The sequence below is a fragment of the Thamnophis elegans genome, chromosome Z (assembly GCF_009769535.1).
Source record: "Thamnophis elegans isolate rThaEle1 chromosome Z, rThaEle1.pri, whole genome shotgun sequence".
Lineage (NCBI taxonomy): Eukaryota > Metazoa > Chordata > Lepidosauria > Squamata > Colubridae > Thamnophis > Thamnophis elegans.
Window position 1 is genome coordinate 72,635,671 of NC_045558.1, and position 12,104 is coordinate 72,647,774.

A 12,104-nucleotide genomic window follows, 5' to 3' on the forward strand; every position below is an offset into this window, starting at 1 on the left:
CTTGGTCATTGAGAAAAGTGGAAACAATGACTCAAGGCTTCCCATTCTTTGAAGAAGGTATGTTAACACCAATAGCCGAATAGACAGACAAAAGATAACTACTTGGTGGAGTTAAAACCAAGGAGGCTGATATTTAACATTTTCATTCCCCCAACCCTGAGAGAAATCACAAATCTTTTCATAGCAAATAAAGATCATGCAAAACAAATTAAATAATAAAAGGTACACAAATGCAAACCTCAAAATTATGAAACATTGTAAATAGTATAAAAATATTTGTACTCAGCAAACCAGTTGGTCAGTTGTCCCAGAACTGAATGCTGCTGTCACTTGTGTTTGCCAATTAAAACCATCTTTATAAGCTGCTGCCTTCTTTCTTCATTTTGGGGTCATCTGCTTCTCCTGGCTTTGAAATGCAAAATGTTTTTTCTAATAATTTGGCAACCACAAAGGGACTCCAGGTCACCAACCATTGGACCAGACCTAGTCAGGCCTCTTGTCTGTGGATGAATTCTCCAGACCCTGCCCAATTGTGAAGGTGATAAAGGGAGTTTTGAGGGTTGGCTCTTAATAGCCACTTGAAAAGAAGGTTAGTACCACCAAATTTTACTGAAGCCCAAGGAAAATAAGTGTGTGGAGTGCATTGATTGAGAGAGAGAGGAAAGATCCTTCTGTCAATAGCTGGATCCCACCTCTTCCATGCTTTTCCTAACTGTACCCAGATTCGTTGCTAGTCTCAATTGACAGTGACTGACTTTGCTTTCCAGATTCTGGAGAGCAAAGCAGTTTGACTGGTGTGTGGGACCTTCTTTAAGGAAGAGAAAAGCTCATGTGACAGAGCAGCCATGGGGTGAATGAGAGATTCAAAAGGGGGCAAATGCCTAGATCTGGCCCGCAAAGCCACCCTGGAAACAGCGAAGGACTGGCTTGTGATCCATGCAGTCCTCCCAAGGTCAGCTTTCGCTGGCAGAGTGTTGCAGGAGGCCATCACAGCCAAAAACAGAGCTTATGAGGCTTGTGCATTTTACATTCGATGAACAGATGACCGAGGAGCGTGGCTTCAACAATTATTTATTTAGCAAGTAACAGAAATAACGAACAGCATCAACAAGAACAGAACGGAACAGCAAAAGAGCCACCTGACAGCTATTTATATGGGCAGCTGTCAGGTGGGGAACCAATAAGCGAACAGCATCTCTCCTGCCGGCCAGTAACCATGCCAGAGCCAATCAGGACTCTTCCCTGATCTGACTGCAGCTGCTGGCTGTATCCGGGAGGCAGGGACGTGCAGTCACTAGAGGCATGGCCCCACCAGTCATGAGGAAAAAGAAAGAATTTTAAAGAATTTTAAAAAAATAATTAAAGCCAAGGTAGTTGCTACCAGATTCACAGTGACTTGGAACAGTGTTTTGTGTTAACCATAGGGGCCTCCTATGCATAAGGAATTTTTCGCCTTTTAAGAGATAACCAAGGGTTAAAATGCGAAGAATTCCTTATGCAAATGAGGCACGTATTCTCTTGCCTCCTGTAGAGGGCATTTTTAGAGGCTTTTTAGAGTTCTCTGGGAGCAACTAGCAAAAGCAGAGTTGAAATCGTCTCTGAAACAGCTGGAAAAAGGTGCGTGGGTGGGGAGGGGGAGGAATTCAAAATGTTTGATCGTAAGGCAGCAGGAGAAGGGGGGGTATTGCAGAGGAGCTGCTTTCAAGCCTTTGGAAAATATATCCAATCCAACTTCTGTGTTTGTTTGAGAATGAGTGAGGGATCCAATTTCTCTGTGTGCTTGTGTCTGTTTGAGAGAGGGGGGAGGGAGGGATGGAGGGAGGAAGGAGGGGGAAGGAAAAGAAAAAATGGGAAAACTTATTTTGCAAGGGGGAAAAATGCTGTCGCTTTAAATCAGAACTGAGCATGCCTGGCTGTAGAATTCTGGGAGTTGAAGTCCACAAGTCTAAAAAGTGCCTCACCAGCCCTAAAGCTGACCGCATGTCACTGCCGGGAGGACATTACACTCTTTTCTCCCGGATTGCACATGTGTAATCCTTTAAGTACTCAGGTCGTCTGCACGTGTGCTGGGAACGTCTCTGCAGAGGAGTGTCAGTCGTCGTCATCATCGGTTCGTGCTCGTGACGTGGCTGAACTGGAAGCCCAACCCCCAACTAAGTGTCAACATTTAAAGGTAGGACAGCTACCAAGATCGCAATGGAAATGCACAGTTCGGGTTGCTGTTTTGGGCATTTACGGCTGGCAGGTGGCGTCCGGTGGAGTCTACAAAGCTGGCGCAGCTGGCTGGAGGAACAATCTTGCAGTCTCACACTGGCGAAGTTGATTTATATGGCACTGCCAAAGTCTTCCATCACCGAGCTGGACCCTGTAAGAACAGGGTCCCGTTATTTCTGTAATGAGTCCCGGTAGCCATTTGGGAACACCTGCAAAGTTTTGCGCAAACACCCCTTCTCCCACCAGGAAAGACCTAGGGGGCCCTTGAAGTCGGGAAGCGGAAGGAGAATATGAAGGGTGCAGGCGACCAAGCGTGGTGCGCAGGCGATGGCCCATGAGTACCTCAGCAGGGCTTTTGCCCGAGGCCTGGCAAGGAATGGTATATTGGGCCCTCAGATAAGTTTGGATTCTGGCCAGCCAGGGAAGGTGGCTCATATGGGTGAGAGCCTCTTTGGCCGAGCGGATAGCCCGTTTGGCCAATCTGTCCCTGGCGGGGCGGTAAGAGGTGACCTGGGCATGGCGGATGCCCAGGCTTGCCAGGTACGTCTGGAAGACTTTGGACATAAACTGTGGCCTGATATCAGAAACTAGGACATCCAGAAGGCCGTGCATGGTGAAAAGAGCATCCAGAATTTGGATGGTGGCGCCAGAGGTGGTAGTTCACACCGGGAAGAGTTCAACCCACTTAGAGAGAGCGTCGACCACTATGAAGGTCTGCCCCACAATGGGCCCTAGAAAATTGATGTGGAGGCGACTCCATGGGGTGGAAGGGATGTCCCACTTTTGGGGTGGAGCGGCGGGAGGGGCTGGTCGAACACTTTGGCATGGTGAGCACCATTGCACCCATCCAGCAATGTCTGATTCCATCGAGGGCCACCAGACAAAACTGTGCCCTAGGCTTTTCATGCACAAAATGCCTGGATGGCCCTCATGGAGACGGGTCAGGATTGGGTGGCGGAGCGCAGAGGGAATCACAACTTGAGAGCCCCACAGGAGGCATCCCTGCAAAACCAACAACTCATTGCGGTGCCGGAAAAATTGTAGGAAGGTGGCAGTTTGTATGTCCACCGCCAAGCAACTGCGAATCGCATCCATAACTTTAGAGAGGGCGGGATCTTTAAGAGAGGACTGCGCAATGTCCGCTGCAGATAGTGGCAGGTGCAGATCCTCAATGAGGCAAATGGAGGTGGCGGGGGCAGGGTCAGAGACTAGTTGGGGCAGGGGGCATTGGCTCAATGCGTCCATGTGGCCCATGTGCTTCCCAGGCTGGTAGAGTAAGGTATAGGAGTAGGCGGTTAGGAACTCAGCCCAGCGGGACATACGAGGGGAAATTATTGTGGGGGCTTGTCCCCCACCAAGATTCCCAGGAGGGTTTTGTGGTCTGTAAGGAGTGTGAAGGGTCTGCCATATAGATAGGGGTGGAAGTGTTTTACAGGGCCAGAGCCTCCTTGTCCAGCTGACTTTAATTCCGCTCAGGCTTGGACAAGGTGCAGGAGTAAAATGCTATTGGGGCCTCAGTTCTGTCGGGAAGGGAGTGGCTTAAAATGGCCCCAATACCAAAGGGTGAGGCATCACAGACAAGGAGGAGGGGAAGTCACTCATTGTATTGAATGAGCATGGGGCAGATGTCAAAAGGCCTTTGACAGCCATAAGCACATGCGCCTCGCTGCTAGTCCAGGCCCATGGCGCGGAGCTGTCCAATATGTGGTGGAGCGGCTCCGCCATGGTAGCCTTATGAGGAATAAAGAAAGCGTAAAAATTTAGAAGACCCAAAAAGACCTGTAGCTCCACCTTATTCGTGGGCGTGGGCGCTGAAGCAATTGCACAATTTTGGCAGGGGTGGGGTGGATGCTGTGTTGGTCTATGAGGTACCCTAAGAACTCAACTGAAGGAATACCTAGCTGACATTTGGCGCGCTTCAAATGGAGGCCCGATGCCCTGAGTGTTTTGACGAGCCCTGATCGGTCAGTAGCAGCGATCAGGACATCGTCAAAATAGGGGGTGATCCCAGGGATACCATGGAGCAATCGCTCCATTAATCCCTGGAAGAGTCCTGGGGCGACGCTAATGCCAAATTGGTGGCGGCGGCATTTAAAAGCACTGTGGTGCGTAACGATTGTCTGCGCTGCCACAGTAGCGTCATCAACAGGAAGTTGTTGATATGCTTGGGCCAGGTCCAATTTGGCAAAAATCTTGCCCTGGCCCAAGGAATGCAACACGTGTTGCACAACAGGAATGGGGTATGGATGTGTCTGCAATGCCTTGTTCACTGTGGCTTTATAGTCCGCGTAGATCCTAATGGATCCGTCAGACTTGAGGGGAATTACTATTGGCGTTTCCCACCAGGAATGATCAATGGGCTCCAAAATTCCCTGCACTATGAATTTGTCTAACTCCATGTCAATCTTTTCCTGTAAGATGAAAGGTACCCTTCTGGATTTAAGGCAGATGGGCGCCACCAAGGGATCCAGATTGAGGGAGATAGGAGTGCCATTGTAACAGTCTAAAGCTAGATCAAATACATCAGCAAATTCAGAAATCAAAGAGTCAATTTTGGTGGCCAGGTGGAGTGAATTAATGCCAGAGATAGACAGGCCCAGGGCTTGGAACCAGTCAAGCTCTAACAAAGAGGCTAGAGGGTTGCGGGCCACAATGAAAGGTAGAGGTCCCTTAAAACGGCCATATTGGATGAGGAATGTGCTGCAGCCTACAGTGGGAATGGGGTTCCCCTGATAGTCACGTAGATGGCAGGTGGAGGGGGCCAGTTGATGCAGGCGGAGGTACGGTAGCAAAGCCTTCAAAGTGTCCCATGACATTATGGACTGAGCAGAGCCAGTGTCCAGCTCCATCGTGCAGGGCTGGTCTTTGATGGAGACACAGAGCTTACCACGACCCCCAAAAGCTGTGATGGCAGAGTCCACTACCCACTCGGGGTTGGTTCCTTGAGGTTCCCCGATGGCGAAACACCCTTGTCGTGTAGCAGAGGGAGTATAGGTAGGCCAGTGGTGGGAGCCAGTGAAGCTAGCCGCCCGTAATTCTGTGGGGCCAGAACGGCAGACAGCTGCAATGTGGCCCTTTTCCCCACACTTGCGGAAGACGGCTACCCGGAATCTGCATGAGGAGCGTAGGTGGCGGCCCCCACAGCTGAGGCAGCTCCTTCCATTCCTGAGAGAGAGCGACTTGAGGCGGTCAATGGCGAGGTCTACTTCGGACTTCAACTCCTCAGGGCCAAGTTGACAATTAACAGAGGAGTGAGGGAATGAAGGCATAGCAGCCGGAGGGAATCTCCTGAGGTCTGGGGTGGACTGATCGGCCATTTCTGAGGTGCAAGCCTTGTCCACCACAATTTTTAAAGTTAGTTCAGCATGGGAAAGGATGCAGCGGTGTAAATTAATGTCCTTCAGGCCGTAAATAAATTGTTCGAGGAGGACCTCATCCAAATCAGTGAATTCACAGTGGATGGCGGCGGCTCTGAGAGTGGCAATGTAGTGGCTGATGGACTGCCCCTCAGCCTGTATGCATTGGTGAAAAAATTGCCTTTGGGCAAATCGGGAAGGGGTCAGCTCGTAGTGAGTCTTTAGTTTAATTAACAGCGGCTCCCATGGCATAGTGTGAACTGGAGTAGGGGCGGACAAGGCTCAAGCAGTGGAGAACATTTTGGGGCCGTAGTAGTTCAGAAAAAACCCTCTCTTCCTTTCCACAGACAGTTCAGTCAGGTTGTGGGCCTGGATGAAACACTCAAAGCGTTCAAGGAACTCATCCCAAGATTCTGCCTCAGGGCAGAAAGTTGCGAAAACCGAAGCGGCAGCCATGGTAGGAACTCGAGTGGGGTCCATTTCACACATCCTCGTCACCAGTTTTATGTTTAAATGAACACATGACCAAGGAGCGTGGCTTCCACAATTATTTATTTAGCAAGTAACAGTAATAACAAACAGCGTCAACAAGAACAGAACGGAACAGCAAAAGAGCTACCTGAGAGCTATTTATATGGACAGCTGTCAGGCGGGGAACCAATAAGCGAACAGCATCTCTCCGACCGGCTGGCAACTGCGCCAGAGCCAATCAGGGCTCTTCCCTGATCTGATTGCGGCTGCCGGCCATATCTGGGATGACATAACAGTGCACAGCTCTTCCGTGCTCCATTTTTGCTGGCAGAGGGTTGCAGGAAGCCATCACAGTTGAAAATGGAGCTCAGGAGCCCGTTTTTGCTGGCAGAGCACTAGGACCACCACAGGCACCCCTGACATGAGTGATGTCAAGCTGGCCATGTCCACCCTGGTCATGCCCATCCTTGGCCCCTGAAATCAAACACAACCCTGATGCAACCCTCAATGAAATTGAGTTTGACATCCCTGGTTTACATGGTTGTTTAAATTAGTATATTAATATATTTAAATTAATTACATTAATTAACTTTTAACTGGTGGCTTAATTAACTAGTGCCTGTCCTAATTAATTAACTCAATTAGTTAATTAATATCTTATTAACTTAATTAAATAGGCACTGGTGCAACAAATTCACTAATAACTAGTTAATTAAGTAACTAGTGACAGTTTCAGTTAGTTACATTACATCTAGCAAGTTAATTACATTAAATTAATGTAATTATTTGCTAGATATGATGTAACTTAGCTGAAACAAGAACTAGCCATAGCTAGTAGATAAAGTAAGAATCCAGTTCAGAAACCTTTCAGATTTTTAATGACAAAAATGGTGGCTTATATCAAAAAAGGTGGGTGAACTTTGAAGTACAGCTGAATAGGTAAGATTACAGCACAAAACTTTGTGGGAATAATAATGAAGGTATTCACATGGCATTCACTTATTTAATGCTTCAGTAGCTATAGCCAATCATTTTATATTTAAAAAGTTCTTAATTGGCTTTGTTTATAGACATTTTTCTGACTAAAAATGGTAAATGGTAAATGGTAAATTTATTTATAGGCCGCCCTTTTCCCTGGGGGGACTCAGGGCGGCTTACAACAGATAGGGCGGGAAGACACACAATGACATATATAAATAACATATAATTAAAATAAAAGCAACATTCATTCATCATTCGGGTGGGGACAGACTATAATCTTTAACCCCAGGCCTGACGGGATAGCCAGATCTTGAGGGCTGTGCAGAAGGTCTGGAGGGTGGGCTTGAGTAGACAGATATTCATTGGGAAGCATTATAAATCAAGCAATCAATCTTTTAAAATGAAATAAAAGAACAAAGGCAGAAATGCCCTTAAATAATATTAACACAATGTGTGCCCACTGAAAAGGATGTTACGATGAATTTTATATTTCCTATGGCTCTACCCCAACTAATATTTCTCTTTACCTGAGAATGAATATTAGTCCTGTGGATGCGAATAGTGGAGGCAGATATCTGATAGATTTAAGTGCAATTTCAGCATATCTTTCTAGCAGAATGTGGTTTTCCTTCCTCATCCTAAGAGTAGATTGATTACGTGAGACTGACTGGGAATTATTATCCAGACATTAAGTTACCACATGACTCAAATAACCTCTCAACCACAGTAGACAACTATCTTCATATAAATCAATGCACATTCTTATAAGATGAATCCCACAGAGGCAATCTGGGGCATTCAAGGAGTTATTTTCAATCCTTTTACCTTTTAAATATGAAAGTAAAAATTAATCTATGTTCCCCTATCCAAGATGATGTGATCAGGAACTCCATGGATAAATGTGCTGAACAAAGAGTTTGGCTAGGATGTGTGCAATGGAATCTTTGGGAAGGGGATGAAATAAACCTATTTGGAAAATAAGTTTGTAACCACCCAAATTACAGTGTTCCCTGCACTTTCTGGCAGCTCCACTAAAGTCCATAGAAATCTCCCATGGTATTTTAGGATTTGGTACTGGATGCAGTAACCCCATGGGTCTCCCTGGTCCATGTTTTGCTGAGGCACAGAAAGGGCAGCTAGCCACATAGCTTTCAATGTCTTTTTTCAGATTGGGTCACCAGAATTGCTGCTTGACCAAATGCAGCATTTTGACAAACAAAAATGTCCTAGAATCTGTCCTAGAATCATGGCAGTTTTGTAGTATGGTGCTGTGCAAACTGGCTGGGGCATATAGTTTTACTCCTACCAGGCTAGTCCATCCCTCATGGTGCATTACTCTTGGTGGGTTTCTGTTGTGACTCAGCAGATGTCTGCTGTGAGTCTTTTCGGGATACAAGATTCATTATGCAGCTGGGGCTTGTTAGCGGCAGGTTTGGAGATAAAAGGACGGATGCTGCCATGCCCTAGTCGCAGGAGTCAACGTTCCTTCGTGCGTTCCTTGGTTTGTACAACATTGCTTGATCATCAGCTGTGGTTTATGTAAGATACACTTGGATAAGTGCTTTGTATTTCTGTAACCCTGATTCATAGATACTTTGGAATAAGAGTTTTGTTTCCATTTGGTTCACCTTGTGTTGCCGTAAGAAAGATTTGTTTTTCAGTTCGTTATCTTCTGGCAGAGACTGTATTTATGTTATTTTTGAGCTCGAAGCTAGTCTGAGCCAAGAACTGATAAAAAGACTTCCTTTTAAGTTTATTCGTCTTGCCGTTTGTTAAGAGCCGTGAAGTGGGGACAGAACAGGTTTCTAGCCATTTATCATCTTTCAGGGCAGCTTTCGGTTTATTGAATATTTCATTGGCGATACTTGATATTGTTTTCCCCTGGGCTCTCGTCATTACCATAGCGGCCTGCTGCTTCGGGGGAATGACTGGTCAGATTATTTTGGATTTGACACTATTATATTGTGACACAGGATGAAGTGTCTACCAGAAAGTTTCTCTCCCCCCACCCATAATGCAGGGTGAAATTAAAACAATTGAAATATTGTGCCCAGTGAACCTATTTGGGAAACAACTTATGTGATGTTTTTAGGGCTTCTAAATTTTTATGGTCTGTCCAGACTTCAAAAGGGTTTTTTGACCCCTCTAAGAAATGCCATCAAATTGGTAGTGCCCATTGGACTGCATAAGCCTCCTTTTCCCGCACTACCCACCTCCATTTCGGTCATTTTTTTTTTAGAAGTGTAGAGACAGGGTTGAAGGACTCCCTGGAATTTTTCTTGTATCAGCACTGTTTCTACTGCCACATCATATAATCTGCCTGAATCACAAAATGGACATTTGGGTCAGGGTGCTTTAACATTGTTTCCACTGGAAACAGCTGTTTGAATTTCCTAAACACCACCTGGTCCACAGTTGATCTTATTGATTGGCTAGGGTTTAGTTAGTTAGTTTTTAGCAAGTTAGTAATGGGTAGGGTGATCTGGGATGAAGGAGGGGATGAATTGGTAGAAGTTTGCAAACTCTAGGAAGCTTTGGATTTGCTTTATACTGTGAGGGAGCACCACAATACCACTTCCACTTTCCCCAGGTCCAGTTCCACTCTGCTATGCTGAAATAGTCATTTTTTTCCTGATGGAACTCACATTTTGCAAGTTTTTTTATACTTCTGTGGTTTGCAGCTTTTTCAACACTGCTCGTACAAGCTTCACATGCTCATACTTGGTTTCAGTATAGAATGTTGTCCAGGTATACCAAAAACCCCTTGTATAGGTGATCATGCAGAACTTCATTTATTATCTGTATGGACATGGCAGGTGCCCCTTGTAAGTCAATTGGGAGCAGCTTGAATTGGAGGCACCCAAAGAGGACAATTAAATGCCATTTTCCATTTGCCTCCCTCATTTATTATAACTTCTTTTATTATCTGTATGAACATGGCAGGTGCCCCTTGTAAGTCAATTGGGAGCAGCTTGAATTGGAAGCACCCAAAGAGGACAATTAAATGCCATTTTCCATTTGCCTCCCTCTTTAATTGTGACATGATAATAGGCTTCTTGTAAATCCAATTTGGTGAAGATCTTGCCCTTAGATAGATGGGCCACCATGTCCTTCATTAGTGATAGTGGGAACACATTTTCAATGCATAGACTATTTAGCCCATTGTAGTCAATGCATAAATGAAGAGACCCATCCTTTTTCTTCCAGAATAAGACTGGAATGGTTACCTGGGGTCTGGCTGGCTGGATAAATCTGCACTGTTTTTGTCTATGAATGTGCAGAGTTCTCCTAGCTCATGGGGCATCATGGAAAACAATTTGGGTTTTAGTAGTTTGGTTCCAGAGAGGATCATCTTTCATACATTCACTTTTAATCTGGTGATAATTGCCAGTTTATCTATAACTAATAAAATTTATTTAGACATTCCAGCTTTCCAGGATTTTTGAATGATATGATTCAATGGTTCTGAGATAACATCTGTCAGCTCCCAGGATGAAGGATACATTTTATTCTATGCCACTTTGGATCTTCCCCAGCAGTTGCTATGCAACAGGAAGGAGAACCATCTGGTTTCATCTGTCTCAGGGGTGTCAAACTCACGTCGTCATGGTGGCATCACATCATCCATGCCTACTAGAGCCGAGATGGTGCAGTGGTTAGAGTGCTGTACTGCAGCCACTTCAGCTGACTATTATCTGTAGTTCGGTGGTTCAAATCTCACCGGCTCAGGGTTGACTCAGCCTTCCATCATTCCGAGGTGGGTGAAATGAGGACCCAGACTGTGGGGGCAATATGCTGACTCTGTAAACCGCTTAGAGAGGGCTGAAAGCCCTATGAAGCGGTATATAAGTCTAACTGCTACTATTTAAAAAACCATCAAGAAAGAAAGATAAAAGGACTAAGGAGGGCCAGGTCACTTGTAGGAGGAAAAGCTAATCGTTTGATAAGGGGGTGTATTATTTTCAAGAACTGATTATCTATTTGCAAAACTGGAAGGCTACTGACAAATATTTGCAATATTGGCCTAAAGAGGCCAATGTTTGGAGCTACATTTCAGAAATAGATTGAGATATAGAAATGCTTTTGGACATGCTTTAAAATTTAAAAAAAAACCTTGAAAATTGTTCTAGCTGTTGGCAAAGAAAAAAATATTCACATTTTTTTACTTCCAATTTGGCCAGAACAATCAGTTTGTAAAGCACAGTAGAGGGAATCTAAAACTAAACTATAATTTATTACTTTGTCTAGTCATGAAAAACTAATTTTAAAGGCCATTTGGAGGCATATGGTCCATTGAAAGTGCAGAGAGCTTATAGATGGTCTATATCAGACAGCTAATTTTTCTTAGTTTCTTCACAAAAGCTTCATCAATTAGCAGCACTGGTCTTTATTGGTCCAGAGCAAAATTGAATGGATTGAGATATTTCTCTTATGTAATATTCCAAATCCAAACATTCTTTTTTGTAATATACATTAGCATGAGTTCTGGAAGTTGTTCCCTCACAATAAGGCCCTATTTTAGTAATAAAAGGAATACCGAATGGATCCACTTAGTTATACTGTATGTAGCATTGTATTTTATAAGATTAGAATAAAAAAACTCTTTATTTTTGTTGTAGAACCAAACTTACTAGTTTTGGTTTTTCATTTTTATATTCCTTTTCATTTGTACTATATTCTTGAGTTCTTTTACATAATTGCTTGCACTGATGGGTTAGAAATGGCTACCAAGCTATTTTCAAGATACTAGTTTTTGAAATATTGCCCTGCTGATCATACTAAACCCTACAGGTGTCCATCTGGCTGCAGTGCCAAATATTTGTGTGGTAGCATCTACCATATATAGCAAACTTCTGATAGCAATAAAATAGTCCATCATTGTAAAGGTGTTTTTTTTAAAAAAAAATCAAAAATAACATTCTGCAGATTCTTTGACTGGGTGAAAGAATTTGTCAAAAATCAAAGGAATTTAACTCCATTACTATGAATACTATATAAATAAGAGGAGATCAGTAAAAATTAAGATGGCTAAACAAGTTTAATGTAAAATACCTAAACCAACCAACCAACAAATAAATAAAT